This window comes from Filicampus tigris, chromosome 16, assembly GCF_054856515.1.
Source record: "Filicampus tigris isolate MCC_2025a chromosome 16, RoL_Ftig_1.0, whole genome shotgun sequence".
Taxonomy (NCBI): Eukaryota; Metazoa; Chordata; class Actinopteri; order Syngnathiformes; family Syngnathidae; genus Filicampus; species Filicampus tigris.
The window spans coordinates 12,815,046-12,839,012 of record NC_141232.1 but is presented as its reverse complement, the minus strand read 5'-3'; the positions used below and the strand labels follow the sequence as shown (position 1 = coordinate 12,839,012).

General features: G+C 37.5%; 1 protein-coding gene across 5 annotated transcripts in view; it reads right to left on the bottom strand.

Moving 5' to 3' along the window:
- LOC147134807 (thyroid hormone receptor alpha) overlaps positions 1-23,967 on the bottom strand; it is a 76,530-nt gene that overhangs the window by 50,642 nt on the left and 1,921 nt on the right. For 3 of the 5 annotated variants that reach the window (XM_086056036.1, XM_086056042.1, XM_086056037.1), the window contains exon 2: positions 9,841-9,905. The exons of 1 other annotated variant lie outside the window; for it this stretch is intronic. The gene's annotated coding sequence lies outside the window, so the exon portion shown is untranslated. Of the gene's footprint in view, positions 1-6,455; positions 6,576-9,840; positions 9,906-23,967 lie in introns of all 5 variants that reach the window. One more of the 5 variants, XM_086056039.1, reaches the window with a different exon arrangement.

Here is a 23,967-nt window from a genome sequence, read left to right as displayed (position 1 = left end):
ATCACTGAGAAAAACATGACATATAACCACATTTTGTAGTCCTATGTTTGTAACAACAAAGCCAGAATATTAAACCAATACTGAGGTAAATTGACATAAACAAACAAGAAAAATCAATTAAAATGTATTCGGGTATATGGATAAACATAGTGTCTATAGCTTCACTGAAATTGAAAATGTATATATTTTTTCCTTTCCCAGCCTTATGGCCCTCAGGTGGTGACTACATTTTTCAACAAGATGATGCACTAACACACTGGCATCTTGCTTACAGGCGATTTCTTAGTACCTTCCAAACAAATAAATGGGCCGTGCTGGACAAAGTGAGCGAGTGATCTGCAAGGGGCAGGTTCTATTTAAACTCAGGGATTGTTTTTGTGGACATCCTGTGCCACAAATGTTAATTAATTGAATAGCTGCTAGCTATACTGATAGATGCCATACGAAGTGTGAAAACCTTTCTGAATGTTGCACTAAGCAGGCATAAATAGCAATTCAGCTTGAGGTTTTTTTCTCTGGGTTCTTCAGTCTGTTAAAACATGCACTCAATACATGCTGTTCTGTAGCCAACTCTGACCTTTGCTGAAAAAAAACTGTTTTCCTTCAGGCATGTCTGAAGCCAACAGAATGTGGGAGAATGTGCGTATGTGTTTGTGTATATGAACACAACCATGGATTGAGGGTCTCCGATTTTAGCAGCAGTTTGGATTCAGTTATATGTTACTGGGCTTCATTGTATTGGATTTTTAAAAGGAAGAAAATATATACAACAATACAAATATGTACCATAGGTATTTCATTCCTCATATTTCCAACAACAATATGACACGGTGGCCTTTCGTGATGACTAATGGAGTAGTACATAAGGGCGCAGTGGGTAAAGAGCGTCACTGTACCACAAACACTCATAGTGGCAACGTAAACACACAACTCAATATTAATCCCATCTATATTACTGGAGAAATGTTAGTTATGTGCATTTTACCCTTGTATCCACTTCTGGGTTATGTGTGGGTTACTGACAACAGATGTTTTGTTGTTGTTGTTGTTGTTGTTGTTGTTGTCAGTAACAGTGGTCACGTGTGTATTTTGTCTCTTGTAAGCAGTACTGAATAATGTTGTTGTCTGTTGAAAATTCTGTATTCCCTCTTTATTATAAAGTTGAATTTCTAACATGAGTCATATGTTGTCTGCTAAATTTAATGTACCCAAACATCCAGGCAGCATTGAACCGCCGTTTATCGTGCGGGGTACCTTCCAGACCCACCATAGGTGATAGTTTTTAGTTTTACCCATACTACGCACTATAAAAATATGTAAATTTATCAAAGCATTCAATCTTAAAATAAATCACATCAAGTATTACGTGGTGATTGTTCTCTCTCCCCCTGTCAAAAAATGGGAAGCTACCATCTAACATTACTTTGAGGAAAGGAAAAGATGACTCTCTCGCTTACATAGTTCTCAAAATATGATGCGAGACCTTACTACAAGCTATTAATCTGTCACTACTAGTTGAAAAGTGCTGCAAAACTGACACACAAAACAAAAGTATGAATCATATCTTAACACCAAAATCGTAAACCAAACCATGTCAATTTTGTCGGCTATCTTAATGCAAACATATCATATGAAACGCCATAGACGGGAAAATGTAAATTAGCATAGGTGTTACCTATTTATGAACCTTCAAACAACTGCTGCTTTAACACACACGAAGCAGCAAACAGTTACAAACTGATCATATAACACTACTCACACGCATACTGTATTCTCACTAATCTGTGAGAACAATGACTATTGCTGTTGGTGAAAGCAGTACAGTATTAGTCAGAAACCTTCTCTGCCTCTTCTTCTTGCAAAGGTCCAAAATTCTAAATTCGGACCGGCAGTATATACTAAATAAAAACCTTAAAAACCGATGATAAAAGCGAATGATAAAAAGCGATATAGCCTTCAAAACCTTTACTTCTGCCTTAGAACCCTAGAAAAAAAAACAAATTGGGCGGCTAAACTTGCCATTAAAGAATGATTGATCATCGTAAATTGCAAATTCGTTGCTGTGATCATGTCATCTTAGGCTTTAAGGTTTTGCTACACATACAGAGAGCCTTTAAACTGGGCCATTAAAACAATAAAGGGCACAAGTGCAACTGGGTTATCAAAGCAGGTAACAGTGTTCTACACAATGCCACCAGGGGATAAATGAGGCTACGCTGGATTCATAGTCATCCATCTTCTGCTCCGGCAGCCCCAGGTCACAGTTGTATTTCGATCACATTCTATTTTGTCCATATTTGACTTTTGTCAATTTCAAAGACAGTAAATATAAACCGCCACATTTTTGTTCCAATACATTCATTCATTCATTATTCGAACTGCTTATGCTCAAAAACAAAAATCACAACGATATAATTCATAAAAACACAAGACATGTTATTAGATATATTTATCATCAGAACTGTACTGCCTTTGCTATGTTGCGTTTTAATATTGTATGTTGAAGAAGACTCAAATTCCGAGTCCCTTAAACAGCTTAAAGAACGCTCAGCGAGGGCGGAATCACACCCATGTCACACGCACAAGCGACATGGTGCATTCAGGGTACTTTCACCGTTTTGGCACATTAATCGTTTTTACTTCTATTTGAATGTTTTTGTAATCGTGAGAAGGCAAAATCGATACCGCAATCAAATTTCGATGGAATACCCAGTCCTAATGCGTCCACAATTTATTCTCAGATACTTTTGCACTTGTATCTACCCCCACCCTGCCTTTCTTAAATGTCGACCATACATCCACGCACTGTCCACTTCAATGTTCTCATCTTCGCTCAGTTGCTGGCACAGCTTGCAGCACTGAAGGTGACCCATACTGTTCTTTAAGTCTGACAAAAGGGCCGTGAATGTATATGCATATGGGAGTATGTAGTAGTAATGTAGTAGTTCACCACACATAAACACTGCAAACAACAGTACTGTACAGTATCACTTTACTGTATATTATTTTACCAACAATTGGTGTACATATGTTCACGGCACTGTTTAGCATACTGTTCTTGTATATGTATGTGCGTTATGCAGTTCATTCTAGATCACATTGACAGCGTTTGACCTCAAGTTGCCTGGTTGTATAAGCATCCCCTCAGGCCGTATAGATGGTGATAGAAGAACAAAACATGCTGGACCTGTTTCTGACTGTATACATCCACTTCAGTCAGCTAATATTGACATCTATACTGTGGTCTTACAAAGGTTGGATAGTGACACTGTTGTAGAAGATGCAATTGATTAGACTTTTCAAGCTCTGTTCCAACCACTGACGTCTGGACGTACCCAACTTTATCTTAGCGTTTCACCAACTGCATGATTCCTTCACAATTATTTATCTAACTTTAAATATTGTTACACAATGCAAAATTGGGCAGACACACATTTTGATTCACGATTTGTGTTTTTGAAGCCAGCTAAAAGTTGACAGAATTTAAATTCATTTGAAGTACATCAGCAGCACCCGTAATTATATCCATAGCTTTATGCATGTGACGCATGAATCATTTTAAGTGATTTCACTTGAGTGTACAGTAGAGAGGTGTCAAAGGAAACAATAATTGACAACTATTTTGATGATCGATTCATCGTTTAGAGCCATTGTTATGCTTAAAATTGTCCAAATCCTCTGATTTCTGCCTCTCAAAATGTACATGTTCTTATTTCTGTAATCATTCATGAAAGCAGACTGATTAACTTTTGTGTTTAATCAAAATACGACATTGTCAAACATCTGCTTCTACTTTGGATAAAAAGGCTAAAAATAGACCCTGATCACACACATGCAAGGGGATATGTCTGAGCCACATGGGAGGTGCACAAACAGTGCTGCACCAATTGAGCTGGGTGGGTGGGGACGTAAACCTTGCTCGAGGGCAGTTCAACAGTAGCCAGGACTAGCATCTCTCCAGCAACAAGTTGCTATTTTTTACATTTGTCCAAAGTCGTACTTGAACTGTTGCCCTCTGGCTCCAAAGCCTGTCCTTACACATAGAGCTACTGCCATTTGAGTTATTTTTCTTTTTTTTTCCAATTGGGAGAGTTGAGCTGCCAATATCAATATCATAACTTCCCTTCATGAAGAAAACCAACACCAAAATTCGGTCATCATACAGACAAAGCAAAGCCATCATTGACCCCAACCTGACGATGAGTTCAGTCCACGGTCACTCGTCAGCTGGAGTCTGGTGGTTCACCTCATTCATGCAGTATGAACCAATGGCCCGATACAGTGGATGAAAGACTTAAAACAATGAGTGGGGTGGTGGTTTGGAGATACACTCAGATGGAAACAAAGCTTCACTTGTCTCACAGTATTATCGAGGCCCCGCTCCAGATTAGCCAAGCCTACCCGGTGTTAATCAATGTTTTCCCGAAATGAGGCCTGAACCGCACAGCAGACTAAACAATTTTGAATGCATTCAGCGAGTCGGCTTCATGCACTTGAACAGTAAAGACAATTAAATTACTTTTGCAATAGACTGAAATATAACAATGTATTTTCGCAGAATCTATTACGATAAATGTTCGATATACTGTACATATACCTGTTTACGCTTAGGTAAATCAAATAGGACTTGTGTAGCTCTGTTAAAAGTGAAATAATGAACACAGGAAGTATGTTCATAGCATTATTAATCATTATTATCCTTTTTGGTATTTGGGTCATTATTTTTTTTAAATAATTTTTACGAATCAGACTTTTTTGTCTCTTAATGCCACCATCGCATGGGAACTTGAAGAAAAATTAAATGCGCTTTCACTGGATGGCAAAAGGTACGATCAACCTGTGTATCCAACTGTTCATTCATTCAACAGAATAAGCCATGGCTCCCTGCAGTTTTGTATTCAATTAAATATACCCGGACTTCACACTAAGTATTTTTGAGAGTAAATTGAGACAGAATCATTATTTCAGTATTCATACTTTTTATGTTTTTGTTGTTTCGTTTTGTGGTTAACTGAGATTTTTGTAATGTAAAATAGGTACCTTGGCTCAACAAAGGCTGGAAAACGGTGATCTAATAATTACTCTGCTGAATAAAAGATCAAATTATTAAACAAGTCTTGTATGATGCACATAGCATTAAGTATGTGTACAAACGTAGCAGTTTGATTTAATTTGAGTTGTAATTCCAGCAACACATGATCTCGATGCATAAAAGATCTTGCGTTAAAAGATACAGACTCAGAATGCTGGTCTCACTAGAACAACCAAACTTCCCTGACACCTACTACTATTTTTCTATTAACTCATTCACTGCCATTGACGTACTTATTTGTCTTTTCACAGTCCAACCATTCAATCCCATCAACTTTTTTATATTTTTTTCCATTTTTTTTTCAACGTTAGGGTCAAAGAGGGTCAGAAAATGTCTGGCAGTGAATGAGTTAACCAGGATGAACGTTTTTCACTGAATATCTGAGGATAGGTTCCACAGATAAAGTAGAGTAAGGCAAATAGTTGACTTAATGAACAATGAACTCCAAATACAGTAAGTAGGAATCATTGTACCATATTTTCAAGAAGGAAAGGTCACAGATGATTTATGTATTCATTTATTTTACTCAACCATTATTTGTTTGTCCAACTTTCCAGAGGCTTTCCCTGAGGCTCCGAGCAATGATATCAAATGTGTTGTGTTGTCTCTCTCTGCTTAGCCTAGTTTAGTTTTGCATTCTAGGCCAAATCCAGCTGGGAACATCCATTTATTTCAGCATGCCAAATGAACAATATGTACCGCCTTTCTGTATCATAATGTGTTTTTGACACAAACAGTGCTTCAGCATGACAGTTGCGAGTAACTATTTTCCCCCTAGGACCCGCATGTTTTATTTATACAAAAAGCCAATATCCCACAGGGTCACTGAGTTCCTAGAGAGGTAAGTTTCAAACACTTGTGACCTTGTATGACTTTATGTACTGCATGCCGACGCAGATGTATTCTCTCGACTTTCACATATTTCTTATCACCGTCTATTTAACTGTAAATTTTACACAGCTCGACACCTGTATCTTTATGGCACCTTAAGTAAAGTAGCTGCATTGTCATTTGATTGTGTTGTTGTGTCTGTGCTCTGGTAAGTGGACGGCTACCTCGAGGCAATGTAAGGGAAATTAAGGATTACATTCTTTTCATCTTAGAACATATAAAAAAAAAAAAGAACAGGCCATCGGTACGCATTCATGATGTTTCATTCGTAATTACACACAGTTCATAATAAATAATACTAATAGTCAGTGATATTCGTCATCGTTGCATTGCTTCATCCTACTCTCATAATCATTTCCCTCTGGTACAACAAATGTTCTCAGTAAATTACATTATGCAGAAATATCAGCTGCACACTTGCTCACAAATGATCCCCTATCACACCCACACCTCCATGACCTTCACTGGCTACCTGTCAGACAGAGAATCCCACACTACTCCTCACTACTTGGAAGGCACTCAAAAATTTGGCATCCTTCCGCCTGTGTGACCTCTTCCAGGGCCCCCTTCCAATAACTTCCTTCTTTATCTCCTGCAAACACCGAGAACCAAACATTGTGCTTAGGTTGGCAGGTTCCTTTCAGTTACTGCATCTTTCTATCAAATAATATTTTGTACAGTATGTTACAGAGACACATTTTTAGAACATACAGTAAGCACATCTTTTATATGTCAAAGGGTGTAGAATTTAATTCAGACTCGAACCCCGATGCCTTTCCTTGTGTCATCCCCCCTCAATCCCCTCTCCTGCACTCACACGGTGCTGCACTTATCACTGCAACTTTCCAGATTTGATTCTTATTTCCAGTGATTCTGTTTAATTTCTTAGGTGCAAGGTGGGGGTTCCTCTATTAACTGATAAGAGGAACAATCATGTTGATTAAACAATTCGTCCAGATTTGGCACCTGTACATGCTGTCCTGCATTCAAATTTTCCCTCTGGGTGACTAATTGGCTCCCAGCTGGAAAGTGCACATGCTTGTATAATAGTATGGTTAGTATAGTATGGCACAGAACAGCTACAGTTCAATTTTCCAAAGCTTTGGCAGGTAAGTTGGCACAGATAGTATGAACATGTCTTTCTGAGTGTTTTTTTTTTTTAATAGTGTATGTGGTTTTGAATCCAGGTTAAAAAAAACAATGCCTTTTTCCCCCATATCTTTTATTTAAGTATTTTGAAAGTGAAGTTCAACCCAAAAATGTTCTTTGCAAGAATATGTGCTATGCAGGCCCACTAGTCAAAACAAGGCATTCTCACTGATATTTCGTTTGTGGAATATAAGTTAAGGAAACAAATCCACCCCTTTTTGTCCATCTTAGGGGGTGGCCATTTTGTCACTTGCTGTAAATGACATCACAGTGTCTAAGGGCTCAGATAATGACCAATCATGGCTCAGCTTCAGGAAACAGATGGGCTATGATTGGTCGTTACCTGAAACCTGAGCAACTGTGGTGCTATTTTCAGTCGACTGAAGTGACAAAATGGCCGCCCCCTGGGAAGGCTAAAAATGGCTGGATTTTGCTGCTTAACTCATATTCCACAAACGCAACATTAATCAGAATGCCGCGTTTGGACTAGTGAAGTCGCATAGAACATATTATTGCAAACAATTTTGGGGCGTTGACTTCCACTTTAAGCATTTTTCAAATCAATTTCACTATCAATTATTTTAGTTTGTCTTTACATTTGTTATAAAATGTCTTTAAATCTTTTGTTTGTAATTGTCATTAAATGTTGTCCAAGTACGTCTCTTAGTAATTGTAATAAGCTACTCTTGTTGTCTTTGCTTTGCAAATGTCTTCAGCTGTGCTGTTTATAAATGCTTTTAGGTGTTGTGCTTTGGTTGTGGGAAGCACATTGAGTTGCCTTGTGTATGAAATGTGCGATAAAATAAAATTGCCTTTTCCTTTAATTATTGTTTTCAAAGGGTAAAAAAAATACAGCCTGATAAATTTTAAACTTCTATTCATCCACTTTATAAGTTGAGTTGTGTCTTAATTAGCGTTTAGCCCACTTGATACTTGGATGTGTTGATATGACAAGGCTGCACTGTATCTATTCGCTCATTGTACATAAACTGCCACTTCCATTTGCATGCCTAATATATTGTGAGAAGTTGAGTACATTTACTGATTTTCTTTCTGGTCTAAAGATAACTGGCACACCATTTGGTATGGTTACACCCTGCTTTCAGCTGCTCCAAATTATTCAGCTCGATGTTGCATGTGAAGAAACTAGGACAATGCAAACATAGCCATGAGGGGACAACTGTCGTGTATAAAAATAATTTATAGTGTGTGAGATAAAAGAAAATCCATTAAATCACATTGCATGTTTCGAAAAGTCACAATATGATTTAGTTGTAATTCCTGATATTGAAAGCATCCAAGGTCTTTCTCGGTAACTCTAGCAGGACATTATTAGATACTGATACACTGACTCACCATGGGTAATAAAATCACACACTATTACACCTTATGCTGTACTATCAATGTAAAAGAGATTAAACCTTATTCTTAAATGTGTTTAGTTATTTCTAAGTTTGAATTTTAAAGCTGGTTTGCTAGGTGAAAGCAGAAGTAACAAATACAAAAAAACAATAAGGTATGGTTTGTGAGCAATATAATATTGTTAAATGATGAAAGAAGCAAATAGAAGACTGGCAGGTCCCTTTTCCTCTAAGTAATGACATTATGAAGTCTTAATAAAAATCTTTCAACGGACTTTATTTTCATCACCATATTGTAAGTAGAGAAGGACCCCAATTAAGCAGAGAGAAAATACTTTAGGTATGTGAGTAACGCTGTGCATGTTTGTGTTTAAATATACAACGTTGAATTCTCTTTTGTGAAATGTAAAGCTGCTCAGTGTGTGTTAAAAGCAGTCTGTGTTTGAAGGTATATAATTACTGCCCTGCGATTGGCTGGCGACCAGTTGAAGGGGGTAACATGCCACGTGACGTAAGTCTCTAGCTTGCTGACTTTTACCTGGAAAATATGAGCTTAACAACAAAATGAAAAAGATACTAATACTAATTGCTGTTTTTGTGAAGGATCAATAGTGATGTTTTTCATTAAATAATGGAATTTTATTTCTGTCTGTGTGGAACCACACCTTTCCACTTTTGCTTTGAACGTATTTCTTGGCCACATTGACTATTCAATTCCATCAATCCATTATCTGAACAGCTTATTCTCACAAGGGTGACAAAAAAAAAAGTGTATTACTTTTTTTTTTAATGATTATTATTTTATATTATCTTAAAATTATTTTCGCTGTCATGAAACTCTCAAATTTCTTCACGTAATCAGTAAACTTTGTCGGTGTCTCTTGGCGTAATCTCTACTCTTTGTCGGTGTTCTGTTGCTTTAAATGTTCCTGCTGTAAAGTATTTGTGGGTAATGTATCTCCTTTCCTTTGGTAAAGGTTGGTCAGGAGTAACCTTTACTCAAGGTAGCTTCCAGGCACCTTTCCTAAGCAGTTGTACAACTTGAACGATCTTATCCTCCAAGTACCTCCCGGTCATCGCACTCAGATAGGATAGATAAGTACATTTCCTGAGCAAAAACGAGAAATGAGGGCCACACTTCGTTAAACTGCTCACTAGTCAATTGCAGGCCACATACCAAACAACCATTCACACTCATACTGATACCTGTGGCCGAGTTAGTCTTCAGTTAATGTGAATGTTGAATGTTTTTGGAATGTGGGAAAGATCAAGAGTACCAAAAGAACAACCACGACAACCCCCGTTTAGTTTATCTTAAAAACAACTGATCATGAGCAATGAACTAACCTGGTTCTTTGAGAGGCAGGTTTCCTCACTGACATGCTTCATATTGCACAAACAAACAGCATATTCTGTAAAAAAAAAAAAAAAGGAAAAAAGAAAAAGAAACAGTCTTAGAAATAGTGATACATTTTGGTAACAGTAATTGATATTCACAAGATACTGTAGAATAAAATGGTTACATTTTTGAATTAACATATAAAGAATTAAAGATGAACCTCCAAAGTACAGCCCGGCACTTGTAAAGTCTTTATAAAGTCTTTTAAAAAAAACAAAACAAACAAACAAACAAAAAAACATAAAATATGTGGTTCTTTTAGTTTGAAAGTAGAGCTTTTAGTTTTATATGGGTGGTACAAGCTGCCAAAAAGTCTTCAGCGTTGCCAACTTAGCGACATTAGCTATATTTAATTATTATATAGCTATATTTAGCAGCTTGTCCAACCCCTCTAGTGACTATTTTTCAAAAATAAAGTAAGTGACAATGGCAACAGTGGTCCACATTAGGGCTGCACAATACATCGAAAAAATATCAATATTGCGATATCGGCCTATGCAATATGCATATTGCAGAGACATGCAATCACCTTCTTATGGAATTATATGCTTTTATCTAAATTAGACCAGTCAGATGCAAATTTAAAATGTGCATCGCCACCCAATAGTTGAACATTATCTAGTAATTACAATGAATTAGCTAAGAATACATTGAGCTTGCTTATTTTGCTGCATGAAAAAAATGTATTTCCTTCATTAGATAATAAAAATGTAATTTCTTGAGGAACGCGTTAAATATCTCAATAATATCAAGATATTCAACAACCAAATCGCATGCTTTTCCAATATCATTCAGCCCTAGTACACGTCATTTCGCGCATGCTGGGGAGAAGAGCAGGATTTGCCCTGCATGCATGTGCCCAAACATTTTTGGAAGCGGGTGCTCACACCAAAAATGGGAACCCATCGTCAAAATTATTCATAAACTAAAAGTAGAACTGCAGGATACATTTAAATGTGATTAATTGTTAATGCGCAAATCCAATCAAATTTTATGTGTATAGCACGTTCATTAAGTCCTCTTTTTTTCCCTTCCATATTTAAACATTTATCAAATATAAAGTTCAAGCATAACAATCAATACAAGTAGGGCAATTATGACAAGGACTATGCCGAAAGTCCAAAAACAATTCAAGATAAAGTTGAACAAATACGGAGTAAAGGTAAATAAAGAAGGAAAATGTCAAAACAAACACAACGAGAAAAAGGTTGCTGCATCACGCTAGGGGCATGAGTGTTTACATAATACATTTAAGTCACAGCCTTTTGTTTGTCAGAGTACTTGACTGAAAGAACATACTGCATTGTCTCAGTTCGCTATGGCTTTCCTCCAAGAAATTTACAACAATGAATGACATGATGAGTCCGTAAAGTGGGGGCACCACGTAATGACGATTTTGAACGAAAGCGTGCGCCTCTAAAATTTGAAGTTAGGAGCTATTGTTCTCTTATTAAAAAAAAAAAAAAAAAAAAAAAAAAGTTAGTCCGGAGCGATATTTGAAGGTAGGAGGTAGTTCACATCCCAACAGCAGTTCTGGAAGACTATTAACATGCTGCAAAGATATTCAAGCAGAAGTTCTCCAAAAGCACAAGTTTATCGGAGGCAAGAACTGTGAAGCTGCGATGGACTAACGGGTCCTAAATTAAAATGTAATTTGGCCTGTTAGCATTGTTTGGATTAAAGTATCTTGATTTCAGTAAATATGACCTCATAATATTGCAAATTCTACAAATGAATATGTTCAGTTCTTTACAAACCAAAACATGTTTTGAAACTGTGTTGAGGGTAATAATTTGGAAGAGGGGAAAAAAATGTTATCATTGGAGGATTTGTTCAATAACATCTGAAATATACAGTGGTACCTTTACTTACGAACGTCTCTTCATACGAAATTTCAAGTTACGAAAAATCAAGTTACGAAACGCCTCAACAGGAAAATATTGCCTCTTGTTACGAAAGACATTTCAGGACACGAAAGGTAAAAATACAGTATGGGCTGCTATTCGCAGCTCCAGAGTTACCTGAACGCAACATACTCATAGCTGCTCTGCCATTGGCTATTACCTATCATCTTCCTGGCATCCCATTGGCTAAGAGGGACCTCTCCGTATGTGTCTATGTGTGTTGATAGACAGGTAGATAGCTAGATATGTGATAAATATGTCTATGCAGCGTCCTCGTCATTCACCCCTCGGGCCATGAGGTGTTCCGATAGTTTTACGTGAATTAGAAACGAGGAACAGAAAAAAAGGAGAAAATTGTTGTTTTTTTTGTCCATACAAACAAAGCAAGAGATAATAGAAAAGTATGAAAAAGGGATGCGTTTGGTTGATCTCGCCAAAGAATATGACCGTAATGTATCGACAGTCGCCACGTTATTAAACCAGTTCTTTACAAAACGCCAGGCAAAAACTACTTCTGAGAGAGAACATGAACCAAAGAGGGCAAAAAGCGATGCGGACATTACATTTACATTATGCACAACTCTCATTTATTGTGCAGTAATCTAATTGTAACATGCATTTTTATGCTTTATAAAAGATTTATGTCTGAATATTGGGGGGCTTGGAACGGATTAGGGCATTCACATGCAAAACGCGTCTCTACTTACAAAATGTTCTACTTAAGAAATTTCTTTCAGAACCAATTAATTTTGTAAGCAGAACTACCACTGTAGTCGTAGCGATTGATAACTTGAAAGTTGTAATGGCTGTCATTTGCAATGATAATTTAGGAAAATCAAAGATAACTGTCTAAGTGATGGTACACGTGCAACATTTTAAAAGCGTCTATGTTTGTATGTGTGTCGAAAGCAGCCAAATGGTCTTTGTGTTTTATGTAAAACAAGAAATTCATGGACATTTAGTTTGGACTGAGAAAACGTTAAACATTTTGGCCTATTTGTATTTTCTGACATCTTTTGAATAACACACTAACCCAGTCAATCCAAAATTTAAAGAGTGCCATGGCCCAATTTAAAATGTAAAAATCCTTGGACGTCTCTCAAGATGTGTTGCATGAGACACCAAAAGTGCATTTCACCCTGAAATCAAAAACTTTCTCATGCCTACAGTATAGCTCTGCCTCCGGAGAAATGTCCCCATAACAGTAGTTCCTGGGAAAAGAAAAGAACAGTGAGCGTCCTTGTTTTACTCGATAATCTAAAATCCGATTCAATTAAAGGAGAAAATAGTGGAACAATCTGAACGCTCAGACTCTGGGTCAGGTAAAATCACATGGCTCAGATTTCTTGTAATCTTAGCAAATCCTTCAGAGGAATTAAAAAAAACAAAAACAAATAAATGACTAAACAAACATCAGGTTTAGCCACAGCTGACTTTCACTCTCAGGTTATATAATATTGTTTCTGCTCCATTTATCTACAGTAATGCCGTCTCATCTGAAGATTTTAACTCTTATAAATAGAGTATCTTGCTCTGATTACACTTTTCTCCACTTAAATTGAAAACAACAACAAAAACAGTGGAAAAGGGGCAGTCAATTCAAAACCTTTTTTTTACAATATGTTCTATGCACCCCCACTAGTCTACACACGACATTCTGATTACTATTGCATTTATGAATGAAGCACCAAAATCCACCTGTTTTTATCCATCTCAGCCATTTCGCCACTTGGTGTCGACTGAAAATTACCATATTTTCCAGATTATAAATCGCACCTTTATATAGGATGCACCCACTCTATTTAAAAAAGAAAGAAAAACATATACAAGCCACACCTTTATATACGCCGCACCTATTTATGTTGAAAAATTCAACATTTACAGAACAATTTTGAACTGTAAATACCTGAAAAGATTCTTTCCTAACAGTCCCTTTGAACACGGCAGCAACTTTGCTGATTAAAATGGAACAGAACCAAGAAAAAATAAACATTACTTATCTTCATTTCACTGCCCGCTGTCACTCCAGTTTGTTAACGTCCACCTTTTATTGCTGTACTTCCGCATACCACCTAATTCATAACCTAGTGCATAGCGCCCTCGTCTGTTGAACTCGTCCACCTGCAGTCACATTCTGTTAATGGTAATTGTGTTGTATTGTATTGTAATTCCGGTTAGACCGCCCCTAGCAGTGGAAGAAAAATCCAGAGAATAGCCACACCTTCATATAAGCCGCATGCTTCAAAACCTAGGGAAAAAGTGGCGCCTTATAGTCTGGAAAATACGGTATATCACAGTAACCACCAATCACGGTTAACCTGTTTTCTGGGTTTGGTAATGTGACAATCGCAAGCTGTGCCCAAAGGCACTGTTATGTCATTTTCAGTCGACAGCAAGCAGAAAAATGGCCGCCCCCTGAGCTGGATAAAAACCGGTGGATTTTGCTCCTTAATTCATATGCCACACACACAATATTAATCAGAATACCGTGTTTGGACGAGTGGGGGCGCATAGAACAGATTGTAAAAAAAGCAAATTGACTTACTCTTTAATATAAAATAAAACATGAGACAAAAATGACTATGTAATATTTGTGTTGTATTGTCATTGTATAACTGATGCACGTATTTACTGGTTCAAAATTTGACAAACACATTGGAAAGTGAAAATATTCTTGGTTTTAATTCACATGACGTGCCGCAGTCACCTTCAACCGGGCTCAGGTGACGTCTGTAGCAAATTGGTAAGGGAGCTTCTCTCACTCAAGTAAGTGTCAATGTAATGGGGGCTTTTATTGGAAATGCAATTTCCTGCTGAAATGTCTATCCACTTCGATGACTATCAGCTGTTGATGTGCTCTTCTCTTCACACAAGCGTAAGAACACAGTTTTTGATGAGAAGTTAAATGAAACTTCGGCTATGGTGTCACGCAAAGTCAACTAGCCGTTTAAACATGTCTGTAAGAGCAACTTCATGTTTTAATTCATGGTTGCTGCGTAATGATGCAATCCCAGGTCTGAAAAAAAAAAACTCCATCAGTATGCCGATGCCTGAGTACGGTGGTATTTAAACAAGTGAAACACATTACAACTCTCCGTAAATCACTCCAAGAGCTCGCCGAATGTCAGAAGTTAAAATTCTTTACGCAGTACTTTAATTGGTCTATAAAACATATAAATAAGTTCTGGTCTGCCTGAATCCAGATATCTCGGGTCAGCTGAAGATCATTTCCTTTATGCATTTAATTAACACTGACAAGCATTTTATTTTTTTTCCACATCTATCTTGAAATGAATGAGTAGATGTCACTAATCGCTACATTACCTTTAAATTACAGTACCACGAAAAGCCTTACTTGATCGAGTCACTTTTTTTTTTCATACTGAAATATTCAGTTCTTTCATTTTGTGCGTACTTGAGGGTTATATTGGCTTTAAAGTAGTGTCTCTGCCAGATGCCCCACAGACTCTTTTTCTTGTAGTGTTTGAGTGCACAACACAAGTCGGTTTCATTTTGACCAGGATCATGTGTTGTCTTGTCATTACTTGAACTTACCATGGGTCATAAATGTACATAATCTAATTCTAAGAAATGTAAAATGTATCCATCTATTTGTTGTATAATTTATCCTGTTCAAGGTTTGCTGGGAGCTGCAGCCTATCACAGAAAATACATTGTTCGCCAGATAGATCATGACAGATGATGAGAAAATAAAGTCATAGATACTGTGTTCCCATAAAAGTTAAAACCTATGGATTCAATTGGCTGAAAGTTGCCAGGCTTAGTTCCAGGAAATAAAACATTTGAGTCAATTTCGCATGTAATGTTCTATTAAAAGGATAATTGAATTGAAGAGAATTTGGCGTTGACATAAACTTATGCGCTCTTGCTTTTCAACTATTGTGATCTATAACATGCCTGTTCACTGCTGCTCTCCATTAACAGCTTGCATCTGGGGAGGAAGCACTGACAATGTCAAGTCCTGGTGTTATTTGATAAGAAAAACATTAATGGCACTGATTGATCTTGCTCAGTGAAATTTCCTTGTTTGTGGGCCCTCACGGCACAGTAAAACATTGCCAGCACGTTGGATCTCCACCTTTTCATGCAATGTGCTTTTTTACCTTTAAAGTGGAAGTAAACCCAAACATATTTTTTTCAAGAATATGTTCCCAGCAGGCCCACTAGTTGAAACACGGAATTCTGATTAATTTTGCGTTTGTGGAACATAAATCAAGCAGCAAAATGCACTCGTTTTTAGCCATCTCTGGGGGTGGCCATTTTGTCTTCTGTCGACTGAAAATGACATCACAACTGCTCAAAACAACCAATCACGGCTGACCTGTTTTCTGAATCTGAGCCGTGATTGGTTGTTGTGAGCAGTTGTGATGTCATTTTCAGTCGACAGAAGACAAAATGGCCACCCCCAGAGAGGGCTAAAAACTAGTGGATTAACACTTATTCCACAAACGCAATATTTATCAGAATGCCCCGTTTCAACTAGTGGGCTTACATAGAACATATTCTTGAAAAAAAATGTTTAAATATAATGTGTTCTGGCCCTGCGAGGATGAATTTGAAATCTGATTGGTTAATTGAACAGTTGTATGGCTAAAACTTGTGTATAGTTTAAGTTAAGCCCCCTATCCCACCGAGGGGCGAACCTTTCCGACTGTTGGCGAAGGTAGAAAAATGAAAGTAGAAAAACTATACGTCAGGGTTCGTTCAAGGTCGAAACTATTTGCCAAACTGTCATCAGACCTTCGCCTGTACTTTTCTTGCCGCAAGGGTTCAAAATTTTCTTGCGACAAGAAAGCCACTAAGACTGTTGGCGGACATTTGCGACACTGAACAAACCCTGACGAACTCTGACATGAACGCAACATTCACTACCCTTGCAATTTTTCGCCACTCAGTGAGGCGCGAACATTTCAGACTGTTGGCGAAGGTAGAAAAATGCGCGTTCACATCATGATTCGTTCAAGGTCGCAAATGTTTGCCAACCGGTCGGCAGACGTTCGGCAGACGTTCACCTGTGCTTTTCTTGGCGCAAAACGCATCTGCAACCGATTTTTCCATGACACCTTCACCATTCATCATTAAACTTCAAAGTGATATCCATTCATGTTCTAGTGTTTATCCTGAACTGAAAACTACCCCAAATGACTTTGAGCAAAAGGCAGACTACACTCTGGCCTGACCTCCAAGCAGGCAACTACTCACACTCACAATGTCACTGAACAAGAACTGAACCAATGTTACCTGCACAAAAGTCAGGCGAATAAAACGCTATATTTCTACACTGTGACTATGATAGTGGTGGGCGATATGGCTAAAATATCATATCACGATTTTTTCAAATAAAATCACGATCATGATTTTATCATGATTATTTTTTTTACATCTTTTTTTTTTTTTTACTAATTTGCACATTTCTGACCATGTTCCTCATGTTAAACATATAAAACATATCTAAAATGTATATAAAACTCTAAAAGAAAAAAAAAAGACATTTTAAGCGAGCTTAGCTTTCTGAACAGGTTTTAATTTGAATAGTGCCAATTTTTATCAAAATGTGCAGTGAATGCAAACATAAAAGGTAACATAACGTAAAAATAAAAACACAGCTCGTAAAGCGGGTCTAGTACTTTGAAGAGTCTTTTCAACCAATCGTTTTCCACTGTTTTAATGGGAATCATCAGTCTTCAGCAAGATAATAAGTCACTGCTCAGTTACTTCTTTACACTGCTTGCTTGTTTTTTTTCTTATATGGAGTGCCCTTGTTCAATGACTGTTTTACCGTGGGTTGTGTTAGCCTGGAGCTAGCGGCTGCCTCTGGCTACCATGTGTCTGATCTCCGTATGCTTTGGCTGTCGGCGTAGTTTTTCGGGTGCTGTCTCTGTCTCCGCAAGTGATTAAACAGGTTTGTCATGTTGCCATCTGACATCCGAACCGAGTCGCTGCAAACTTTGCAAATAACTGGTTTGCGCTTTCTCCTCTGAGGAAAAGCCAAACATAATCGACACTGTGGATGTGGAGTTTCTTTTCGGGAACAACTCCGCTTCGTGGTGACTTTCTGCTATAGCTTTCCGCTATACAAGCAAACAGGGTGTCACGTACCGTGCACTGTGCGTGCTGTGATTGGTTGGTCAGGTATGCGTCAGCGCCATAGAGCCACCATAGAGCTAAACTGTATAGAATGTCCCTTATAGACGATCAAACAATCGTTCGGCTTTTTGAGATCGTCAACACGTTAAACCCCTTAACGATCTAATATCGTCATATCGCCCACCCCTTGACTATGGTAATGTTTCTTCAGAAATTTTAAGATGTGAGTTTATACAGCGTCTTGAATGGATTGTGTTTTACCTCAACAGTACATTGTTATCGACGTTTGCATTTTATTCGGCTATTTTAGTACCATGAGAATTGTGGAATGGCATGTTCTCATTCAAACAGTTATGCGCTCTCCGTCCTTCATTTGTCCTCTCAAATGCATTTCCCTGACAATATAATTAAGTTAAACAATATCAATATTATGCTTCTTTCTCTTGTTCCATTGCACCAATTTGTGTCTCTGATGTATTTTGTTCATGTGTCTAATCTAATCTCCTGCATGGTCCTGATCAAATGATAGCAGACCTCAAGGAAATGCTTTCTATCAAAGTGTTTTGATTAATGCAAATTATAGTGGTTGTATTGTAGTGAATCAATCATTTTGTTCCCAGACTTCTGAGGATCTTCTCAACAACAGCTCTTATCACATTTTATTCAACCTAATGTCACTGTTGCAATTGATTTTGCACAGACGCATGACAATTGAACTTTTGAAGTCGCATACCACTAGCGTTGTACAATTTGGAATTCAACCAAGATTTGGGGAGGAAAACAGCCTCTAAATGATTAAAAATCTAGATGTGCATGTTTATCTTATTTTAACAAAACAGTTAAAACAGCCTCATTTGTTATGGTGAAATGTGAAACTTGAGTAAAATTAAGGCTGTTATAGAAGTTAAAAATGAGTATGTTATGTTTCTGTTTCTTGTTTGACTTATTTTCAATAACATACAGTAGTTTCCCGTATTATTTTTGTAGGTTTCTAAATGTAATGCAAATGTCAAAGTTCTTAATGCAACTCATTGCTGGAGACTAATGCAAGGAATTCATCTTGATGAACTGTCACACGACTGAACCTTAAAATAAAAAGAAAAGAAAAACATTGCTTGATCAAAGAATAAAATCCAGAAAAAAATCTTCTGTGGCTAAATGAATCTCTTATAAGTGGAGTAGCTGCACATATTTACAATAACTTGACAACAAACCGTCAACATGAAAAAGATAACAGATTAAAATTTAAAGCAATGTCCAAGTAGCATTACTAGAAACGATAATAACAAATACTTCTTCATCTGGCTGATTGGTATACTGCTCACTCTATGTGGGGGGAGGGGCAAATATATTGACCCCAGAGAACTGTGTGAACATGTCCAAATGTCAAAACTATCCATTGCACAGGGAGGAAAAGAAAAAAAAGGAGTATAGGGAAAGCAGGAGAAAGAGAGGTCAAGTTTTTGCTCCATTTGGTTTGTGAAATAAGATGTCGCAAAACAGCAAGTCACATGATTTGTATCACAGTAAAGAAACAGTTATGAAATAAAGGTGAAATGTTGATTTTTATTATGTGATGTGATCTTAATAAAGGCAACGTTAAAAATTAGACTCCTCTTGTAAGCGTATGTAAATAATCGACGGAGTGTCGGTGCATACAGTATATGTGTTTTTAAAGGACGGGTAGCGTGACACAACACACTCCTCCGGCTTTCGTTCTTTACCCATGCAAATACTGTCCCTATTTTACAGGAGTGACTATTAAACCGCTTGAAGCAAGCAGACATGGCCATTTTTGGGGGAGAAAGCTTCACTATCTGCTAAACTGCGCAGAAGAACCGATTCTAAGAATATGTGGTATCTATCCATCTTGGGCAGCAAGGTATCGCAGTACTTTTAAGTACTGGTGCATACCTAACGGAGAAACACTCTACTACTGTGCTTCCTTGTATAGTGTGGGCATTTTTTTTTACTCTATTTTAACTGCCGAGAGGATGCAGTGCCTATTAGGCTTAAGGCATGTTCATAATATAATGACGATGATAAATAATAAAAGTGAACTAATGCAGAGCTTGACTTGGTGGAATTAATCACTTATTATCAAAATAATTTAAAGGTATGTAGCCTAAAAATGGATGCGAACAACACTGTGATGAGAGGAATATGAACTGTTAAAAAAACAGCTGGCTCACGCTCTACAAAATCTAAGGTCATAATTAACAATGTTACAGGGAACTCTCTTGCAAAATCTGAATAATCAGTAAAGTCAGTGGCTACGTTTACATGGACAAAATGTCTTTAATCTGATCAGAGTTCGGATTAAAATTAAAGTCAGGCACTGTTTTCATGGACACTAAAAAAATTGTATTGATCCATTTAGGATTTGCGTGTTTTATGCATCACACTTTTGATCAAAACAAATTATTTCGACATGCGCAGATTGACCAAATATATACCGGAAGCAATAGAAGAAGACAAAACATCACTGCGTCCATTTCTACGCTAAACGTTAGCATTATTTTGCGGATTTTTCATGTTTGCGCTGTTAGGTCGAGTTATCACTTACTAATAGAGATACAGACCAGTCAGACCAGTCTTGTGCCCGCCATGCCTTTCGCTCGCTCTGCTTCTACTAGCTTTATAATGCATTTACTTCCCTTATAATGTGCTTCAAGTGGATGACACACCTCATAGCTCTATGAGTACACTTAATTACTCTTACATTTACTCCCACCTACTCTCACATTAATAAATTAGTATGTAACATTTGCCAACAAATGTTTTATTCATTTTTGCAAAAGCCAACAGTGCTGCTTCAGTTGTCTGTAGTGAAATTACTGGGAAAAAAAACCAAAAAACAAATAAAACATCGTAACAACTGTAATCAAGATTATAGTGATAAATATTCACATTTGACTCCATAAATCTTCTCACATACAAACCAATTCACACGTGACTGGCATCACTCACAAAGGGATTGCCTCTCAGTCTCCCCCTGTGACGTGATGTCTGCTGTGAGGTGGACACCTTCTTGAGCGCTACAGTCAGACAGACCAGACTGAAGATAAATGTCATCATATTTTCTAGTTTAGCAAGCTTTGGTTTTGATACAGTTGACACGAACTTACACTGTATACTTGTATACACTGCTAGCAAAAAGCTCTGAAGAGGAGTTCTGACATGAGGAAATTGCTTTAATGGCCTGTCTCATTCTCATTAGGTTTGTTTTTTTCATCTCAAAGCTAATAATGTATAAGTGACCGTTATTAACACACAGGTGTAACGTGTCAGAGGTGCAACGATAATCAATTAATTGCCAACTTATCGATTATCAAACTAAACGATGATTGTTTTTGATAATGGATTAGTCGTTTAGAAACATTTTTAATTTAAAAAATTGTCAATTTTTTTTTCAGCTTCTCGACAGTAAATACCCTTTGATTTCTCTAGTCCTTCATGAAAGTTTAGTGATTATCTTTATGTTAAATCAAAATAAACATGTGCTTTTAATTCGGAACACAATGATCAACATTTTTGTTACAGTATCTTACAGACCAACATAGTTTATTCTATTCCTTTCTGCCCAGACTTCATTTTTCCTTAATGAAGTCATTGTTTAAATGTTTTGCTCTTCATCTGTTTAACATTAAATTAGACTGAAGCCCGGCTCACTAACTGTGTCTGTTTGCCATTTTCATTTGGCAGGAAGAACTTGCTTTGCAGTTTGTAGTTGCATTGAAATCACAGTAGCTGCAGCCAGACAGCATAGCACTGAGCTGATTATTGACTCACGTAAAGTATTTTCTCGTAACTGTTAGTCTGTGTCCATTCACAGTCATCCAAGTCACGTTAATCCACAATTAAGACTCTTGGACTTTTCTTAGTTGCTGAAGACATTTCGCCTTCAATCCAAAATGTTTCTTTTGCTCGAAATTGTAGGTGTGGAGTCTCCCTATTTATGTCTTTGTGGGTGTCCCAATACAATGTTGTTGTTTCTATGGATGATATTTGAAACATTGTCAACAAACACGAAAAATCCAGTACTCATTAATATAACATCACCAACACATGGCGCATAATTTATGAATACTCTACATTATAATTGCGATTATAATGGCAGACAGCCATTGAGAACACCTTCATGTATGTGCTTCAACCACACTGCAGGAGGGTAAAAAGCATATTTTGCTTACTTAGCAAACGGGCTAGATCCCCGCGAGCCCCACCTGCACTGTGTCTCCACCTTTGTGACGTAAACAAGCTGTGGATCCTCGCAGGACTGTTATGTAACTGATGTCTTTCAGACTGAGGCGGGCGGGGTGGAGGAGACTGGTATTCTTTTCTGTCTCCTCCCCCTTCCTCCACACCCCCCCCCCCTCCACAAACACACCCTAGCTCTATACATTAAGCATTAACCTCAGAAAACCAGAACGCAGCCTTGCAGCAATAAGCTGTATGGGAACATTGCGAGAGGGAGGGCGGTAAGGGGGGTTTAGCGATGGACGTCAAAGGAGGTCATGTCTGGCTGCTGGCATGCAAAGCGGAGATTATAGCTTTAGATGTAAACATATCGCCGTTCTTCAGATATTTTCAAACAGCTCTAGCATGTTTTCATTAATTCAACCATTGTTCTGTTTTACAGTGGAATAATAATAATACATAAAAAGGCGAAATTAATAATGGAATTCCAAACAAAAACTGTTCACCTTTTCTAACAATTTATGCCGCAGATCATTTATCAAAAAACAGCTTTTAAATGACATGAATAGAAAAGTAAGCGGATGGTAAGGGTTACTATTTATACTTCAACATGCCATAAGTCAGTTTATATTGTAGGTTGCCCTCTGTACTATGGGGAGACAGATATTGGTTTCAAATGTATTACTGTTACACCTCAAAGCTGGATATATTTTAACAGTTATCCACAGTCCAATTGCAAATTATGGCTTTGATTTGATCTGTAGATCGTGTGATGTCTACTTTTGAGAGAAAATGCCATAGCCATAATATCCAGTTCCTGTAATTGTACTTTGTAGATGCACATCACTACTGTGCTGCAGTGTTCCCTCTGGTCACCCGCATGCATTAAACTGCAGCATTGGATCTTAAACGGGTCTGACATTTCATACTTCATGCTGCTTAACAGATGCATGAGTCATATCAAGTTTACAAGCAAATGGAGTAAGTTAAAATTAACTTACTAAATTACAAAATTTTAAATTACTATTTAGTAAGCAAAATCGTGTTGTCCACCATGTGAATTCTCCCCAATCAGGATATTACAGCATGAGCTCTTGGTATGTCGATGTGGTCTTGGTTTCATGGCGATGTACTAGAGCTATCAAATCCCAATGATCTTCTGAGAGAGGTGGTCAAGATGCTTCACATTGCGCATGGAACTGTTGGCAAGCTCCTGACAAGTCTGACCTTGTTCCCACTTTCCCCAAAGAAAGGAGCTATCCGCAGAGCCCTTTAGTGAGGTCAGGTGGATTGGTTAACACCTTTAGGCTAAAGTCTCTGGGGAAAAAACTGCCTTTGTCACCATGTTCATGCTCTGATTTTTGTTGCTAAACTAAGACAGAAAAAAGACAGTATTCCAGAATCCACTATAAAGTAACCAAGGAGCAATGTCCCATCAACCAAACCAATGGCCATAGCCATGATCCAGATGGTGAGATTGAATGTCACAATCGTGACTTTGTCCTCAACTAGGCACATGCATCTCTAAAACAGCCTAATTCGACCCCTCACAAGTTGATCAAGGCTACATTAAAATGTATTTTTTGATTACTAATTACATGCATTAAACATATGTTTCATCATTAAATTACAGGAATTGAATTTCAACATTTGAATCCATGTCCCAATCACATTTTTTTACACCAGTCTCAGTCACCTGAATTATGAGGATCTGCCAATACAAAGTCCTGATCCGATACCTCTGCAATGTATTAAGGAGAAAAAGAGCACATCCAAATTGTCTTCTTCGTATTATTATTTTTTAATAAAACTATCCCAACATGGTACCTTTTATACAGCTAGTGGAGTAGTGTCTTAAGTCAA